At 46.5% G+C, this 18701-nt stretch overlaps 1 long non-coding RNA gene across 1 annotated transcript in view; it reads left to right on the top strand.

The window, feature by feature from the left end:
- The window catches only part of LOC125774522 (uncharacterized), a 102656-nt gene that overhangs the window by 63203 nt on the left and 20752 nt on the right, over positions 1-18701 (top strand). The gene's annotated exons all lie outside the window — the stretch shown is intronic.

Below are 18701 nucleotides of genomic sequence, written 5' to 3'. Positions count from 1 at the left end.
CTTGGCTAAGGTGTCTTGGCTAAGGTGTCTTGGCTAAGGTGTCTCGGCTAATGTGTCTTGGCTAAGGTGTCTTGGCTAAGGTGTCTTGGCTAATGTGTCTTGGCTAATGTGTCTTGGCTAATGTGTCTTGGCTAAGGTGTCTTGGCTAAAGTGTCTTGGCTAAGGTGTCTTGGCTAAGGTGTCTTGGCTAAGGTGTCTTGGCTAATGTGTCTTGGCTAAGGTGTCTTGGCTAAGGTGTCTTGGCTAAGGTGTCTTGGCTAATGTGTCTTGGCTAATGTGTCTTGGCTAATGTGTCTTGGCTAATGTGTCTTGGCTAATGTGTCTTGGCTAATGTGTCTTGGCTAAGGTGTCTTGGCTAATGTGTCTCGGCTAATGTGTCTTGGCTAAGGTGTCTTGGCTAATGTGTCTTGGCAAAGGTGTCTTGGCTAATGTGTCTTGGCTAATGTGTCTTGGCTAAGGTGTCTTGGCTAATGTGTCTTGGCTAATGTGTCTTAGCTAAGTTGTCTTGGCTAAGGTGTCTTGGCTAATGTGTCTTGGCTAAGGTGTCTTGGCTAAGGTGTCTCGGCTAATGTGTCTTGGCTAATGTGTCTTAGCTAAGTTGTTTTGGCTAAGGTGTCTTGGATAATGTGTCTTGGCTAAGGTGTCTTGGCTAAGGTGTCTCGGCTAATGTGTCTTGGCTAATGTGTCTTGGCTAAGGTGTCTTGGCTAAGGTGTCTTGGCTAATGTGTCTTGGCTAATGTGTCTTGGCTAAGGTGTCTTGGCTAAGGTGTTTCGGCTAATGTGTCTTGGCTAAAGTGTCTTGGCTAATGTGTCTTGGCTAAGGTGTCTTGGCTAAGGTGTCTTGGCTAATGTGTCTTGGCTAATGTGTTTTGGCTAATGTGTCTTGGCTAAGGTGTCTTGGCTAATGTGTCTTGGCTAAGGTGTCTTGGCTAAGGTGTCTTGGCTAATGTGTCTTGGCTAAGGTGTCTTGGCTAAGGTGTCTCGGCTAATGTGTCTTGGCTAATGTGTCTTGGCTAAGGTGTCTTGGCTAAGGTGTCTTGGCTATGGTGTCTCGGCTAATGTGTCTTGGCTAATGTGTCTTGGCTAAGGTGTCTTGGCTAAGGTGTCTTGGCTAATGTGTCTTGGCTAATGTGTCTTGGCTAAGGTGTCTTGGCTAAGGTGTCTTGGCTAAGGTGTCTTGGCTAATGTGTCTTGGCTAAGGTGTTTTGGCTAATGTGTCTTGGCTAAGGTGTCTTGGCTAATGTGTCTTGGCTAATGTGTCTTGGCTAATGTGTCTTGGCTAATGTGTCTCGGCTAAGGTGTCTTGGCTTATGTGTCTTGGCTAATGTGTCTTGGCTAAGGTGTCTTGGCTAATGTGTCTTGGCTAAGGTGTCTTGGCTAATGTGTCTTGGCTAAGGTGTCTTGGCTAATGTGTCTTGGCTAAGGTGTCTTGGCTAATGTGTCTTGGCTAAGGTGTCTTGGCTAATGTGTCTTGGCTAAGGTGTCTTGGCTAATGTGTCTTGGCTAAGGTGTCTCGGCTAATGTGTCTTGGCTAATGTGTCTTGGCTAAGGTGTCTTGGCTAATGTGTCTTGGCTAAGGTGTCTTGGCTAAGGTGTCTTGGCTAAGGTGTCTTGTTTATGGTGTCTTGGCTAAGGTGTCTTGGCTAATGTGTCTTGGCTAATGTGTCTTGGCTAAGGTGTCTTGGCTAATGTGTCTTGGCTAAGGTGTCTCGGCTAATGTGTCTTGGCTAATGTGTCTTGGCTAAGGTGTCTTGGCTAATGTGTCTTGGCTAATGTGTCTTGGCTAAGGTGTCTTGGCTAATGTGTCTTGGCTAAGGTGTCTTGGCTAAGGTGTCTTGGCTAAGGTGTCTTGGCTATGGTGTCTTGGCTAAGGTGTCTTGGCTAAGGTGTCTTGGCTAATGTGTCTTGGCTAATGTGTCTTGGCTAAGGTGTCTTGGCTAAGGTGTCTTGGCTAATGTGTCTTGGCTAAGGTGTCTTGGCTAAGGTGTCTTGGCTAATGTGTCTCGGCTAATGTGTCTTGGCTAAGGTGTCTTGGCTAAGGTGTCTTGGCTAAGGTGTCTTGGCTAATGTGTCTCGGCTAATGTGTCTTGGCTAATGTGTCTTGGCTACTGTGTCTTGGCTAAGGTGTCTTGGCTAAGGTGTCTCGGCTAAGGTGTCTTGGCTAATGTGTCTCGGCTAATGTGTCTTGGCTAAGGTGTCTTGGCTAATGTGTCTTCGCTAATGTGTCTTGGCTAAGTTGTCTTCGCTAATGTGTCTTGGCTAATGTGTCTTGGCTAATGTGTCTTGGCTAATGTGTCTTGGCTAATATGTCTTTACTAAGGTGTCTTGGCTAAGGTGTCCTCGCTAATGTGTCTTGGCTAAGGTGTCTTGGCTAATGTGTCTTGGCTAAGGTGTCTTGGCTAAGGTGTCTTGGCTAAGGTGTCTTGGCTAATGTGTCTTGGCTAATGTGTCTTGGATAATGTGTCTTGGCTAATGTGTCTTGTCTAATGTGTCTTGGCTAAGGTGTCTTGGCTAAGGTGTCTTGGCTAAGGTGTCTTGGCTAAGGTGTCTTGGCTAAGGTGTCTTGGCTAAGGTGTCTTGGCTAATGTGTCTTGGCTAATGTGTCTTGGCTAAAGTGTCTTGGCTAAGGTGTCTTGGCTAATGTGTCTTGGCTAAGGTGTCTTGGCTAATGTGTCTTGGCTAAGGTGTCTTGGCTAATGTGTCTCGGCTAAGGTGTCTTGGCTAATGTGTCTTGGCTAATGTGTCTTGGCTAAGGTGTCTTGGCTAAGGTGTCTTGGCTAATGTGTCTCGGCTAATGTGTCTTGGCTAATGTGTCTTGGCTAAAGTGTCTTGGCTAAGGTGTCTTGGCTAAGGTGTCTTCGCTAATGTGTCTTGGCTAAGGTGTCTTGGCTAATGTGTCTTGGCTAAGGTGTCTTGGCTAATGTGTCTTGGCTAATGTGTCTTGGCTACTGTGTCTTGGCTAATGTGTCTTGGCTAATGTGTCTTGGCTAAGGTGTCTTGGCTAATGTGTCTTGGCTAATGTGTCTTGGCTAAGGTGTCTTGGCTAAGGTGTCTCGGCTAATGTGTCTTGGCTAATGTGTCTTGGCTAATGTGTCTTGGCTAATGTGTCTTGGCTAATGTGTCTTGGCTAAGGTGTCTTGGCTAAGGTGTCTTGGCTAATGTGTCTTGGCTAAGGTGTCTTAGCTAATGTGTCTTGGCTAATGTGTCTTGGCTAAGGTGTCTTGGCTAAGGTGTCTTGGCTTATGTGTCTTGGCTAATGTGTCTCGGCTAATGTGTCTTGGCTAATGTGTCTTGGCTAATGTGTCTTGGCTAAGGTGTCTTGGCTAAGGTGTCTTCGCTAATGTGTCTTGGCTAAGGTGTCTTGGCTAATGTGTCTTGGCTAAGGTGTCTTGGCTAATGTGTCTTGGCTAATGTGTCTTGGCTACTGTGTCTTGGCTAATGTGTCTTGGCTAATGTGTCTTGGCTAAGGTGTCTTGGCTAATGTGTCTTGGCTAAGGTGTCTTGGCTAATGTGTCTTGGCTAAGGTGTCTTGGCTAAGGTGTCTTGGCTAATGTGTCTCGGCTAATGTGTCTTGGCTAATGTGTCTTGGCTAATGTGTCTTGGCTAAGGTGTCTTGGCTAAGGTGTCTTCGCTAATGTGTCTTAGCTAAGGTGTCTTGGCTAATGTGTCTTGGCTAAGGTGTCTTGGCTAAGGTGTCTTGGCTAATGTGTCTTGGCTAATGTGTCTTGGCTAATGTGTCTCGGCTAAGGTGTCTTGGCTAATGTGTCTTGGCTTATGTGTCTTGGCTAAGGTGTCTTGGCTAAGGTGTCTTGGCTAAGGTGTCTCGGCTAAGGTGTCTTGGCTCATGTGTCTTGGCTAATGTGTCTTGGCTAAGGTGTCTTGGCTAAGGTGTCTTGGCTAATGTGTCTTGGCTAAGGTGTCTTGGCTAATGTGTCTTGGCTAAGGTGTCTTGGCTAATGTGTCTTGGCTAATGTGTCTTGGCTAATGTGTCTTGGCTAATGTGTCTTGGCTAAGGTGTCTTGGCTAATGTGTCTTGGCTAAGGTGTCTTGGCTAAGGTGTCTTGGCTAAGGTGTCTCGGCTTATGTGTCTTGGCTAAGGTGTCTTGGCTAATGTGTCTTGGCTAAGGTGTCTTGGCTAAGGTGTCTTCGCTAATGTGTCTTGGCTAAGGTGTCTTGGCTAATGTGTCTTGGCTAAGGTGTCTTGGCTAATGTGTCTTGGCTAATGTGTCTTGGCTAAGGTGTCTTGGCTAAGGTGTCTTGGCTAAGGTGTCTTGGCTAATGTGTCTTGGCTAATGTGTCTTGGCTAATGTGTCTCGGCTAAGGTGTCTTGGCTAAGGTGTCTCGGCTAATGTGTCTTGGCTAAGGTGTCTTGGCTAAGGTGTCTTGGCTAATGTGTCTCGGCTAATGTGTCTTGGCTAAGGTGTCTTGGCTAAGGTGTCTTGGCTAAGGTGTCTTGGCTAAGGTGTCTTGGCTAATGTGTCTTGGCTAATGTGTCTTGGCTAAGGTGTCTTGGCTAAGGTGTCTTGGCTAATGTGTCTTGGCTAACGTGTCTTGGCTAATGTGTCTTGGCTAAGGTGTCTTGGCTAATGTGTCTTGGCTAAGGTGTCTTGGGTAATGTGTCTTGGCTAAAGTGTCTTGGCTAAGGTGTCTTGGCTAAGGTGTCTTGGCTAAGGTGTCTTGGCTAATGTGTCTTGGCTAAGGTGTCTTGGCTAATGTGTCTTGGCTAATGTGTCTTGGCTAAGGTGTCTTGGCTAATGTGTCTTGGCTAATGTGTCTTAGCTAAGTTGTCTTGGCTAAGGTGTCTTGGCTAATGTGTCTTGGCTAAGGTGTCTTGGCTAAGGTGTCTCGGCTAATGTGTCTTGGCTAATGTGTCTTAGCTAAGTTGTCTTGGCTAAGGTGTCTTGGCTAATGTGTCTTGGCTAAGGTGTTTTGGCTAAGGTGTCTCGGCTAATGTGTCTTGGCTAATGTGTCTTGGCTAAGGTGTCTTGGCTAAGGTGTCTTGGCTAATGTGTCTTGGCTAATGTGTCTTGGCTAAGGTGTCTTGGCTAAGGTGTCTCGGCTAATGTGTCTTGGCTAATGTGTCTTGGCTAATGTGTCTTGGCTAAGGTGTCTTGGCTAAGGTGTCTTGGCTAATGTGTCTTGGCTAATGTGTTTTGGCTAATGTGTCTTGGCTAAGGTGTCTTGGCTAATGTGTCTTGGCTAATGTGTCTTGGCTAAGGTGTCTTGGCTAAGGTGTCTTGGCTAAGGTGTCTTGGCTAATGTGTCTTGGCTAATGTGTCTTGGCTAATGTGTCTCGGCTAAGGTGTCTCGGCTAATGTGTCTTGGCTAATGTGTCTTGGCTAAGGTGTCTTGGCTAAGGTGTCTTGGCTAAGGTGTCTTGGCTAAGGTGTCTCTTCTAATGTGTCTTGGCTAATGTGTCTTGGCTAAGGTGTCTTGGCTAATGTGTCTTGGCTAAGGTGTCTTGGCTAAGGTGTCTTGGCTAAGGTGTCTTGGCTAAGGTGTCTTGGCTAAGGTGTCTCGGCTAATGTGTCTCGGCTAATGTGTCTTGGCTAATGTGTCTTGGCTAAGGTGTCTTGGCTAAGGTGTCTCGGCTAATGTGTCTTGGCTAATGTGTCTTGGCTAAGGTGTCTTGGCTAATGTGTCTTAGCTAAGGTGTCTTGGCTAAGGTGTCTTGGCTAAGGTGTCTTAGCTAAGGTGTCTTGGCTAATGTGTCTTGGCTAAGGTGTCTTGGCTAAGGTGTCTTGGCTAATGTGTCTTGGCTAATGTGTCTTGGCTAAGGTGTCTTGGCTAATGTGTCTTGGCTAATGTGTCTTGGCTAAGGTGTCTTGGCTAATGTGTCTTGGCTAATGTGTCTTGGCTAAGGTGTCTTGGCTAATGTGTCTTGGCTAATGTGTCTTGGCTAATGTGTCTTGGCTAAGGTGTCTTGGCTAATGTGTCTTGGCTAATGTGTCTTGGCTAAGGTGTCTTGGCTAATGTGTCTTGGCTAAGGTGTCTTGGCTAAGGTGTCTTGGCTAAGGTGTCTTGGCTAAGGTGTCTTGGCTAAGGTGTCTTGGCTAAGGTGTCTTGGCTAATGTGTCTTGGCTAATGTGTCTTGGCTAAGGTGTCTTGGCTAAGGTGTCTTGGCTAAGGTGTCTTGGCTAATGTGTCTTGGCTAATGTGTCTTGGCTAATGTGTCTCGGCTAAGGTGTCTTGGCTAAGGTGTCTCGGCTAATGTGTCTTGGCTAAGGTGTCTTGGCTAAGGTGTCTTGGCTAAGGTGTCTTGGCTAATGTGTCTTGGCTAATGTGTCTTGGCTAAGGTGTCTTGGCTAATGTGTCTTGGCTAATGTGTCTTGGCTAAGGTGTCTTGGCTAATGTGTCTTAGCTAAGGTGTCTTGGCTAAGGTGTCTTGGCTAATGTGTCTTGGCTAAGGTGTCTTGGCTAAGGTGTCTTGGCTAAGGTGTCTTGGCTAAGGTGTCTTGGCTAATGTGTCTTGGCTAAGGTGTCTTGGCTAAGGTGTCTTGGCTAATGTGTCTTGGCTAATGTGTCTTGGCTAAGGTGTCTTGGCTAAGGTGTCTTGGCTAAGGTGTCTTGGCTAAGGTGTCTTGGCTAAGGTGTCTTGGCTAATGTGTCTTGGCTAATGTGTCTTGGCTAATGTGTCTTGGCTAATGTGTCTTGGCTAAGGTGTCTTATCTAATGTGTCTTGGCTAATGTGTCTTGGCTAATGTGTCTTGGCTAAGGTGTCTTGGCTAATGTGTCTTGGCTAAGGTGTCTTGGCTAATGTGTCTTGGCTAAGGTGTCTTGGCTAAGGTGTCTTGGCTAAGGTGTCTTGGCTAATGTGTCTTGGCTAATGTGTCTTGGCTAAGGTGTCTTGGCTAAGGTGTCTTGGCTAAGGTGTCTTGGCTAATGTGTCTTGGCTAATGTGTCTTGGCTAATGTGTCTCGGCTAAGGTGTCTTGGCTAATGTGTCTTGGCTAATGTGTCTTGGCTAAGGTGTCTTGGCTAAGGTGTCTTGGCTAAGGTGTCTCGGCTAATGTGTCTTGGCTAATGTGTCTTGGCTAAGGTGTCTTGGCTAAGGTGTCTTCGCTAATGTGTCTTGGCTAAGGTGTCTTGGCTAATGTGTCTTGGCTAAGGTGTCTTGGCTAATGTGTCTTGGCTAATGTGTCTTGGCTAATGTGTCTTGGCTAATGTGTCTTGGCTAAGGTGTCTTGGCTAAGGTGTCTTGGCTAATGTGTCTTGGCTAATGTGTCTTGGCTAATGTGTCTTGGCTAATGTGTCCTGGCTAAGGTGTCTTGGCTAATGTGTCTTGGCTAATGTGTCTTGGCTAAGGTGTCTTGGCTAATGTGTCTTGGCTAAGGTGTCTTGGCTAAGGTGTCTTGGCTAATGTGTCTCGGCTAATGTGTCTTGGCTAAGGTGTCTTGGCTAATGTGTCTTGACTAATGTGTCTTGGCTAATGTGTCTTGGCTAAAGTGTCTTGGCTAAGGTGTCTTGGCTAATGTGTCTTGGCTAAGGTGTCTTGGCTAATGTGTCTTGGCTAAGGTGTCTTGGCTAAGGTGTCTCGGCTTATGTGTCTTGGCTAATGTGTCTTGGCTAAGGTGTCTTGGCTAATGTGTCTTGGCTAAGGTGTCTTGGCTAATGTGTCTTGGCTAATGTGTCTTGGCTAATGTGTCTTGGCTAAGGTGTCTTGGCTAATGTGTCTTGGCTAAGGTGTCTTGGCTAAGGTGTCTTGGCTAATGTGTCTCGGCTAATGTGTCTTGGCTAATGTGTCTAGGCTAAGGTGTCTTTTCTAAGGTGTCTTGGCTATGGTGTCTCGGCTAATGTGTCTTGGCTAATGTGTCTTGGCTAAGGTGTCTTGGCTAATGTGTCTTGGCTAATGTGTCTTGGCTAATGTGTCTTGGCTAAGGTGTCTTGGCTAAGGTGTCTTGGCTAATGTGTCTTGGCTAAGGTGTCTTGGCTAAGGTGTCTTGGCTAATGTGTCTTGGCTAATGTGTCTTGGCTAAAGTGTCTTGGCTAAGGTGTCTTGGCTAATGTGTCTTGGCTAAGGTGTCTTGGCTAAGGTGTCTTGGCTAAGGTGTCTTGGCTAAGGTGTCTCGGCTAAGGTGTCTTGGCTAATGTGTCTCGGCTAAGGTGTCTTGGCTAATGTGTCTTGGCTAATGTGTCTTGGCTAAGGTGTCTTGGCTAAGGTGTCTTGGCTAAGGTGTCTCGGCTAATGTGTCTTAGCTAATGTGTCTTGGCTAATGTGTCTTGGCTAAGGTGTCTTGGCTAAGGTGTCTTCGCTAATGTGTCTTGGCTAATGTGTCTTGGCTAAGGTGTCTTGGCTAATGTGTCTTGGCTAATGTGTCTTGGCTAATGTGTCTTGGCTAAGGTGTCTTGGCTAATGTGTCTTGGCTAAGGTGTCTTGGCTAATGTGTCTTGGCTAAGGTGTCTTGGCTAATGTGTCTTGGCTAATGTGTCTTGGCTAATGTGTCTTGGCTAATGTGTCTTGGCTAATGTGTCTTGGCTAATGTGTCTTGGCTAATGTGTCTTGGCTAATGTGTCTTGGCTAAGGTGTCTTGGCTAATGTGTCTTGGCTAATGTGTCTTGGCTAAGGTGTCTTGGCTAAGGTGTCTTGGCTAAGGTGTCTCGGCTAATGTGTCTTGGCTAATGTGTCTTGGCTAATGTGTCTTGGCTAAGGTGTCTTGGCTAAGGTGTCTTGGCTAAGGTGTCTTGGCTAAGGTGTCTTGGCTAATGTGTCTTGGCTAAGGTGTCTTGGCTAATGTGTCTTAGCTAAGGTGTCTTGGCTAAGGTGTCTTGGCTAAGGTGTCTTGGCTAAGGTGTCTTGGCTAATGTGTCTTGGCTAAGGTGTCTTGGCTAATGTGTCTTGGCTAAGGTGTCTTGGCTAAGGTGTCTTGGCTAAGGTGTCTTGGCTAATGTGTCTTGGCTAAGGTGTCTTGGCTAAGGTGTCTCGGCTAATGTGTCTTGGCTAATGTGTCTTGGCTAAGGTGTCTTGGCTAATGTGTCTTGGCTAATGTGTCTTGGCTAAGGTGTCTTGGCTAATGTGTCTTGGCTAATGTGTCTTGGCTAAGGTGTCTTGGCTAATGTGTCTTGGCTAATGTGTCTTGGCTAATGTGTCTTGGCTAAGGTGTCTTGGCTAATGTGTCTTGGCTAATGTGTCTTGGCTAATGTGTCCTGGCTAAGGTGTCTTGGCTAATGTGTCTTGGCTAATGTGTCTTGGCTAAGGTGTCTTGGCTAATGTGTCTTGGCTAAGGTGTCTTGGCTAAGGTGTCTTGGCTAATGTGTCTCGGCTAATGTGTCTTGGCTAAGGTGTCTTGGCTAGGGTGTCTTGGCTAAGGTGTCTTGGCTAAGGTGTCTCGGCTAATGTGTCTTGGCTAATGTGTCTTGGCTAAGCTGTCTTGGCTAATGTGTCTTGGCTAATGTGTCTTGGCTAAGGTGTCTTGGCTAAGGTGTCTTGGCTAATGTGTCTTGGCTAATGTGTCTTGGCTAATGTGTCTTGGCTAATGTGTCTTAGCTAAGGTGTCTTGGCTAAGGTGTCTTGGCTAATGTGCCTTGGCTAAGGTGTCTTGGCTAAGGTGTCTTGGCTAATGTGTCTTGGCTAAGGTGTCTTGGCTAAGGTGTCTTGGCTAATGTGTCTTGGCTAATGTGTCTTGGCTAATGTGTCTTGGCTAAGGTGTCTTGGCTAATGTGTCTTGGCTAAGGTGTCTTGGCTAAGGTGTCTTGGCTAAGGTGTCTTGGCTAATGTGTCTTGGCTAATGTGTCTTGGCTAAGGTGTCTTGGCTAATGTGTCTTGGCTAAGGTGTCTTGGCTAATGTGTCTTGGCTAATGTGTCTTGGCTAAGGTGTCTTGGCTAATGTGTCTTAGCTAAGGTGTCTTGGCTAAGGTGTCTTGGCTAATGTGCCTTGGCTAAGGTGTCTTGGCTAAGGTGTCTTGGCTAAGGTGTCTCGGCTTATGTGTCTTGGCTAATGTGTCTTGGCTAAGGTGTCTTGGCTAATGTGTCTTGGCTAAGGTGTCTTGGCTAATGTGTCTTGGCTAATGTGTCTTGGCTAATGTGTCTTGGCTAAGGTGTCTTGGCTAATGTGTCTTGGCTAAGGTGTCTTGGCTAAGGTGTCTTGGCTAATGTGTCTCGGCTAATGTGTCTTGGCTAATGTGTCTTGGCTAAGGTGTCTTGGCTAAGGTGTCTTGGCTATGGTGTCTCGGCTAATGTGTCTTGGCTAATGTGTCTTGGCTAAGGTGTCTTGGCTAAGGTGTCTTGGCTAATGTGTCTTGGCTAATGTGTCTTGGCTAAGGTGTCTTGGCTAAGGTGTCTTGGCTAAGGTGTCTTGGCTAATGTGTCTTGGCTAAGGTGTCTTGGCTAAGGTGTCTTGGCTAAGGTGTCTTGGCTAATGTGTCTTGGCTAATGTGTCTTGGCTAATGTGTCTTGGCTAATGTGTCTCGGCTAAGGTGTCTTGGCTAATGTGTCTTGGCTAAGGTGTCTTGGCTAATGTGTCTTGGCTAATGTGTCTTGGCTAAGGTGTCTCGGCTAATGTGTCTTGGCTAAGGTGTCTTGGCTAGGGTGTCTTGGCTAAGGTGTCTTGGCTAAGGTGTCTCGGCTAATGTGTCTTGGCTAATGTGTCTTGGCTAAGGTGTCTTGGCTAAAGTGTCTTGGCTAAGGTGTCTTGGCTAAGGTGTCTTGGCTAATGTGTCTTGGCTAAGGTGTCTCGGCTAATGTGTCTTGGCTAAGGTGTCTTGGCTAAGGTGTCTTGGCTAATGTGTCTTGGCTAATGTGTCTTGGCTAAGGTGTCTTGGCTAAGGTGTCTTGGCTAAAGTGTCTTGGCTAAGGTGTCTTGGCTAAGGTGTCTCGGCTAAGGTGTCTTGGCTAATGTGTCTTGGCTAAGGTGTCTTGGCTAATGTGTCTTGGCTAATGTGTCTTGGCTAAGGTGTCTTGGCTAATGTGTCTTGGCTAATGTGTCTTGGCTAAGGTGTCTTGGCTAATGTGTCTTAGCTAAGGTGTCTTGGCTAAGGTGTCTTGGCTAATGTGCCTTGGCTAAGGTGTCTTGGCTAAGGTGTCTTGGCTAAGGTGTCTCGGCTTATGTGTCTTGGCTAATGTGTCTTGGCTAAGGTGTCTTGGCTAATGTGTCTTGGCTAAGGTGTCTTGGCTAATGTGTCTTGGCTAATGTGTCTTGGCTAATGTGTCTTGGCTAAGGTGTCTTGGCTAATGTGTCTTGGCTAAGGTGTCTTGGCTAAGGTGTCTTGGCTAATGTGTCTCGGCTAATGTGTCTTGGCTAATGTGTCTTGGCTAAGGTGTCTTGGCTAAGGTGTCTTGGCTAATGTGTCTCGGCTAATGTGTCTTGGCTAATGTGTCTTGGCTAATGTGTCTTGGCTAAGGTGTCTTGGCTAATGTGTCTTGGCTAAGGTGTCTTGGCTAATGTGTCTTGGCTAATGTGTCTTGGCTAAGGTGTCTTGGCTAATGTGTCTTGGCTAAGGTGTCTCGGCTAATGTGTCTTGGCTAAGGTGTCTTGGCTAATGTGTCTTGGCTAATGTGTCTTGGCTAATGTGTCTTGGCTAAGGTGTCTTGGCTAAAGTGTCTTGGCTAAGGTGTCTTGGCTAAGGTGTCTTGGCTAAGGTGTCTTGGCTAATGTGTCTTGGCTAAGGTGTCTTGGCTAATGTGTCTTGGCTAATGTGTCTTGGCTAAGGTGTCTTGGCTAATGTGTCTTGGCTAATGTGTCTTGGCTAAGGTGTCTTGGCTAATGTGTCTTAGCTAAGGTGTCTTGGCTAAGGTGTCTTGGCTAATGTGCCTTGGCTAAGGTGTCTTGGCTAAGGTGTCTTGGCTAAGGTGTCTCGGCTTATGTGTCTTGGCTAATGTGTCTTGGCTAATGTGTCTTGGCTAATGTGTCTTGGCTAAGGTGTCTTGGCTAATGTGTCTTGGCTAATGTGTCTTGGCTAATGTGTCTTGGCTAAGGTGTCTTGGCTAATGTGTCTTGGCTAATGTGTCTTGGCTAAGGTGTCTTGGCTAATGTGTCTCGGCTAATGTGTCTTGGCTAATGTGTCTTGGCTAAGATGTCTTGGCTAAGGTGTCTTGGCTATGGTGTCTCGGCTAATGTGTCTTGGCTAATGTGTCTTGGCTAAGGTGTCTTGGCTAAGGTGTCTTGGCTAATGTGTCTTGGCTAATGTGTCTTGGCTAAGGTGTCTTGGCTAAGGTGTCTTGGCTAAGGTGTCTTGGCTAATGTGTCTTGGCTAAGGTGTCTTGGCTAATGTGTCTTGGCTAAGGTGTCTTGGCTAATGTGTCTTGGCTAATGTGTCTTGGCTAATGTGTCTTGGCTAATGTGTCTCGGCTAAGGTGTCTTGGCTTATGTGTCTTGGCTAATGTGTCTTGGCTAAGGTGCCTTGGCTAAGGTGTCTTGGCTAATGTGTCTTGGCTAAGGTGTCTTGGCTAATGTGTCTTGACTAAGGTGTCTTGGCTAATGTGTCTTGGCTAATGTGTCTTGGCTAATGTGTCTTGGCTAAGGTGTCTTGGCTAATGTGTCTTGGCTAAGGTGTCTTGGCTAATGTGTCTTGGCTAAGGTGTCTTGGCTAATGTGTCTTGGCTAATGTGTCTTGGCTAATGTGTCTTGGCTAATGTGTCTTGGCTAATGTGTCTTGGCTAATGTGTCTTGGCTAATGTGTCTTGGCTAATGTGTCTTGGCTAAGGTGTCTTGGCTAATGTGTCTTGGCTAATGTGTCTTGGCTAAGGTGTCTTGGCTAAGGTGTCTTGGCTAAGGTGTCTTGGCTAAGGTGTCTCGGCTAATGTGTCTTGGCTAAGGTGTCTTGGCTAAGGTGTCTTGGCTAATGTGTCTTGGCTAATGTGTCTTGGCTAATGTGTCTTGGCTAAGGTGTCTTGGCTAAAGTGTCTTGGCTAAGGTGTCTTGGCTAAGGTGTCTTGGCTAAGGTGTCTTGGCTAAGGTGTCTTGGCTAAGGTGTCTTGGCTAAGGTGTCTTGGCTAATGTGTCTTGGCTAATGTGTCTTGGCTAATGTGTCTTGGCTAATGTGTCTTGGCTAATGTGTCTTGGCTAATGTGTCTTGGCTAAGGTGTCTTGGCTAAGGTGTCTTGGCTAAGGTGTCTCGGCTAATGTGTCTTGGCTAAGGTGTCTTGGCTAAGGTGTCTTGGCTAATGTGTCTTGGCTAATGTGTCTTGGCTAATGTGTCTTGGCTAAGGTGTCTTGGCTAAAGTGTCTTGGCTAAGGTGTCTTGGCTAAGGTGTCTTGGCTAAGGTGTCTTGGCTAATGTGTCTTGGCTAAGGTGTCTTGGCTAATGTGTCTTGGCTAATGTGTCTTGGCTAATGTGTCTTGGCTAATGTGTCTTGGCTAATGTGTCTTGGCTAATGTGTCTTGGCTAATGTGTCTTGGCTAATGTGTCTTGGCTAAGGTGTCTTGGCTAAGGTGTCTTGGCTAAGGTGTCTCGGCTAATGTGTCTTGGCTAAGGTGTCTTGGCTAAGGTGTCTTGGCTAATGTGTCTTGGCTAATGTGTCTTGGCTAATGTGTCTTGGCTAAGGTGTCTTGGCTAAAGTGTCTTGGCTAAGGTGTCTTGGCTAAGGTGTCTTGGCTAAGGTGTCTTGGCTAATGTGTCTTGGCTAAGGTGTCTTGGCTAAGGTGTCTTGGCTAAGGTGTCTTGGCTAATGTGTCTTGGCTAAGGTGTCTCGGCTAATGTGTCTTGGCTAATGTGTCTTGGCTAATGTGTCTTGGCTAATGTGTCTTGGCTAAGGTGTCTTGGCTAATGTGTCTCGGCTAATGTGTCTTGGCTAAGGTGTCTTGGCTAATGTGTCTTGGCTAAGGTGTCTTGGCTAATGTGTCTTGGCTAATGTGTCTTGGCTAAGGTGTCTTGGCTAATGTGTCTTGGCTAATGTGTCTTAGCTAAGTTGTCTTGGCTAAGGTGTCTTCGCTAATGTGTCTTGGCTAAGGTGTCTTGGCTAAGGTGTCTCGGCTAATGTGTCTTGGCTAATGTGTCTTAGCTAAGTTGTTTTGGCTAAGGTGTCTTGGCTAATGTGTCTTGGCTAATGTGTCTTGGCTAAGGTGTCTTGGCTAATGTGTCTTGGCTAATGTGTCTTGGCTAAGGTGTCTTAGCTAAGGTGTCTTGGCTAAGGTGTCTTGGCTAATGTGCCTTGGCTAAGGTGTCTTGGCTAAGGTGTCTTGGCTAAGGTGTCTCGGCTTATGTGTCTTGGCTAATGTGTCTTGGCTAAAGTGTCTTGGCTAATGTGTCTTGGCTAAGGTGTCTTGGCTAATGTGTCTTGGCTAATGTGTCTTGGCTAATGTGTCTTGGCTAAGGTGTCTTGGCTAATGTGTCTTGGCTAAGGTGTCTTGGCTAAGGTGTCTTGGCTAATGTGTCTCGGCTAATGTGTCTTGGCTAATGTGTCTTGGCTAAGGTGTCTTGGCTAAGGTGTCTTGGCTATGGTGTCTCGGCTAATGTGTCTTGGCTAATGTGTCTTGGCTAAGGTGTCTTGGCTAAGGTGTCTTGGCTAATGTGTCTTGGCTAATGTGTCTTGGCTAAGGTGTCTTGGCTAAGGTGTCTTGGCTAAGGTGTCTTGGCTAATGTGTCTTGGCTAAGGTGTCTTGGCTAATGTGTCTTGGCTAAGGTGTCTTGGCTAATGTGTCTTGGCTAATGTGTCTTGGCTAATGTGTCTTGGCTAATGTGTCTCGGCTAAGGTGTCTTGGCTTATGTGTCTTGGCTAATGTGTCTTGGCTAAGGTGTCTTGGCTAAGGTGTCTTCGCTAATGTGTCTTGGCTAAGGTGTCCTGGCTAATGTGTCTTGGCTAAGGTGTCTTGGCTAATGTGTCTTGGCTAATGTGTCTTGGCTAATGTGTCTTGGCTAAGGTGTCTTGGCTAATGTGTCTTGGCTAAGGTGTCTTGGCTAATGTGTCTTGGCTAATGTGTCTTGGCTAATGTGTCTTGGCTAATGTGTCTTGGCTAATGTGTCTTGGCTAATGTGTCTTGGCTAATGTGTCTTGGCTAATGTGTCTTGGCTAATGTGTCTTGGCTAATGTGTCTTGGCTAATGTGTCTTGGCTAAGGTGTCTTGGCTAATGTGTCTTGGCTAATGTGTCTTGGCTAAGGTGTCTTGGCTAAGGTGTCTTGGCTAAGGTGTCTTGGCTAAGGTGTCTTGGCTAATGTGTCTTGGCTAAGGTGTCTTGGCTAAGGTGTCTTGGCTAATGTGTCTTGGCTAATGTGTCTTGGCTAATGTGTCTTGGCTAAGGTGTCTTGGCTAAAGTGTCTTGGCTAAGGTGTCTTGGCTAAGGTGTCTTGGCTAAGGTGTCTTGGCTAATGTGTCTTGGCTAAGGTGTCTTGGCTAAGGTGTCTTGGCTAAGGTGTCTTGGCTAATGTGTCTTGGCTAATGTGTCTTGGCTAATGTGTCTTGGCTAATGTGTCTTGGCTAAGGTGTCTTGGCTAATGTGTCTCGGCTAATGTGTCTTGGCTAAGGTGTCTTGGCTAATGTGTCTTGGCAAAGGTGTCTTGGCTAATGTGTCTTGGCTAATGTGTCTTGGCTAAGGTGTCTTGGCTAATGTGTCTTGGCTAATGTGTCTTAGCTAAGTTGTCTTGGCTAAGGTGTCTTGGCTAATGTGTCTTGGCTAAGGTGTCTTGGCTAAGGTGTCTCGGCTAATGTGTCTTGGCTAATGTGTCTTAGCTAAGTTGTTTTGGCTAAGGTGTCTTGGCTAATGTGTCTTGGCTAAGGTGTCTTGGCTAAGGTGTCTCGGCTAATGTGTCTTGGCTAATGTGTCTTGGCTAAGGTGTCTTGGCTAAGGTGTCTTGGCTAATGTGTCTTGGCTAATGTGTCTTGGCTAAGGTGTCTTGGCTAAGGTGTCTCGGCTAATGTGTCTTGGCTAAAGTGTCTTGGCTAATGTGTCTTGGCTAAGGTGTCTTGGCTAAGGTGTCTTGGCTAATGTGTCTTGGCTAATGTGTTTTGGCTAATGTGTCTTGGCTAAGGTGTCTTGGCTAATGTGTCTTAGCTAAGGTGTCTTGGCTAAGGTGTCTTGGCTAATGTGTCTTGGCTAAGGTGTCTTGGCTAAGGTGTCTCGGCTAATGTGTCTTGGCTAATGTGTCTTGGCTAAGGTGTCTTGGCTAAGGTGTCTTGGCTATGGTGTCTCGGCTAATGTGTCTTGGCTAATGTGTCTTGGCTAAGGTGTCTTGGCTAAGGTGTCTTGGCTAAGGTGTCTTGGCTAATGTGTCTTGGCTAATGTGTCTTGGCTAAGGTGTCTTGGCTAATGTGTCTTGGCTAAGGTGTCTTGGCTAATGTGTCTTGGCTAAGGTGTTTTGGCTAATGTGTCTTGGCTAAGGTGTCTTGGCTAATGTGTCTTGGCTAATGTGTCTTGGCTAATGTGTCTTGGCTAATGTGTCTCGGCTAAGGTGTCTTGGCTTATGTGTCTTGGCTAATGTGTCTTGGCTAAGGTGTCTTGGCTAATGTGTCTTGGCTAAGGTGTCTTGGCTAATGTGTCTTGGCTAAGGTGTCTTGGCTAATGTGTCTTGGCTAAGGTGTCTCGGCTAATGTGTCTTGGCTAATGTGTCTTGGCTAATGTGTCTTGGCTAATGTGTCTTGGCTAATGTGTCTTGGTTAATGTGTCTTGGCTAATGTGTCTTGGCTAATGTGTCTTGGCTAAGGTGTCTTGGCTAATGTGTCTTGGCTAATGTGTCTTGGCTAAGGTGTCTTGGCTAAGGTGTCTTGGCTAAGGTGTCTTGGCTAAGGTGTCTCGGCTAATGTGTCTTGGCTAAGGTGTCTTGGCTAAGGTGTCTTGGCTAATGTGTCTTGGCTAATGTGTCTTGGCTAATGTGTCTTAGCTAATGTGTCTTGGCTAATGTGTCTTGGCTAAGGTGTCTTGGCTAAGGTGTCTTCGCTAATGTGTCTTGGCTAAGGTGTCTTGGCTAATGTGTCTTGGCTAAGGTGTCTTGGCTAATGTGTCTTGGCTAATGTGTCTTGGCTAATGTGTCTTGGCTAAGGTGTCTTGGCTAATGTGTCTTGGCTAAGGTGTCTTGGCTAATGTGTCTTGGCTAAGGTGTCTTGGCTAATGTGTCTTGGCTAATGTGTCTTGGCTAATGTGTCTTGGCTAATGTGTCTTGGCTAATGTGTCTTGGCTAAGGTGTCTTGGCTAATGTGTCTTGGCTAATGTGTCTTGGCTAATGTGTCTTGGCTAAGGTGTCTTGGCTAATGTGTCTTGGCTAATGTGTCTTGGCTAAGGTGTCTTGGCTAAGGTGTCTTGGCTAAGGTGTCTCGGCTAATGTGTCTTGGCTAAGGTGTCTTGGCTAAGGTGTCTTGGCTAATGTGTCTTGGCTAATGTGTCTTGGCTAATGTGTCTTGGCTAAGGTGTCTTGGCTAAAGTGTCTTGGCTAAGGTGTCTTGGCTAAGGTGTCTTGGCTAAGGTGTCTTGGCTAATGTGTCTTGGCTAAGGTGTCTTGGCTAAGGTGTCTTGGCTAAGGTGTCTTGGCTAATGTGTCTTGGCTAATGTGTCTTGGCTAATGTGTCTTGGCTAATGTGTCTTGGCTAATGTGTCTTGGCTAATGTGTCTTGGCTAAGGTGTCTTGGCTAATGTGTCTCGGCTAATGTGTCTTGGCTAAGGTGTCTTGGCTAATGTGTCTTGGCTAAGGTGTCTTGGCTAATGTGTCTTGGCTAATGTGTCTTGGCTAAGGTGTCTTGGCTAATGTGTCTTGGCTAATGTGTCTTAGCTAAGTTGTCTTGGCTAAGGTGTCTTGGCTAATGTGTCTTGGCTAAGGTGTCTTGGCTAAGGTGTCTCGGCTAATGTGTCTTGGCTAATGTGTCTTAGCTAAGTTGTTTTGGCTAAGGTGTCTTGGCTAATGTGTCTTGGCTAAGGTGTCTTGGCTAAGGTGTCTCGGCTAATGTGTCTTGGCTAATGTGTCTTGGCTAAGGTGTCTTGGCTAAGGTGTCTTGGCTAATGTGTCTTGGCTAATGTGTCTTGGCTAAGGTGTCTTGGCTAAGGTGTCTCGGCTAATGTGTCTTGGCTAATGTGTCTTGGCTAATGTGTCTTGGCTAAGGTGTCTTGGCTAAGGTGTCTTGGCTAATGTGTCTTGGCTAATGTGTTTTGGCTAATGTGTCTTGGCTAAGGTGTCTTGGCTAAGGTGTCTTAGCTAAGGTGTCTTGGCTAAGGTGTCTTGGCTAATGTGTCTTGGCTAAGGTGTCTTGGCTAAGGTGTCTCGGCTAATGTGTCTTGGCTAAGGTGTCTTGGCTAAGGTGTCTTGGCTAAGGTGTCTTGGCTAATGTGTCTTGGCTAATGTGTCTTGGCTAAGGTGTCTTGGCTAATGTGTCTTGGCTAATGTGTCTTGGCTAAGGTGTCTTGGCTAATGTGTCTTAGCTAAGGTGTCTTGGCTAAGGTGTCTTGGCTAAGGTGTCTTGGCTAATGTAACTTGGCTAAGGTGTCTTGGCTAAGGTGTCTTGGCTAATGTGTCTTGGCTAAGGTGTCTTGGCTAAGGTGTCTTGGCTAATGTGTCTTGGCTAATGTGTCTTGGCTAATGTGTCTTGGCTAAGGTGTCTTGGCTAAGGTGTCTTGGCTAAGGTGTCTTGGCTAAGGTGTCTCGGCTAATGTGTCTTGGCTAATGTGTCTTGGCTAAGGTGTCTTGGCTAAGGTGTCTTGGCTAATGCGTCTTGGCTAATGTGTCTTGGCTAAGGTGTCTTGGCTAAGGTGTCTTGGCTAATGTGTCTTGGCTAAGGTGTCTTGGCTAATGTGTCTTGGCTAAGGTGTCTTGGCTAAGGTGTCTTGGCTAAGGTGTCTTGGCTAAGG

This window comes from Anopheles funestus, unplaced genomic scaffold (assembly GCF_943734845.2).
Source record: "Anopheles funestus unplaced genomic scaffold, idAnoFuneDA-416_04 scaffold_18_ctg1, whole genome shotgun sequence".
Lineage (NCBI taxonomy): Eukaryota > Metazoa > Arthropoda > Insecta > Diptera > Culicidae > Anopheles > Anopheles funestus.
Note: the sequence above shows the minus strand (reverse complement) of the source record. Positions and strands in the feature narration are given on the sequence as shown.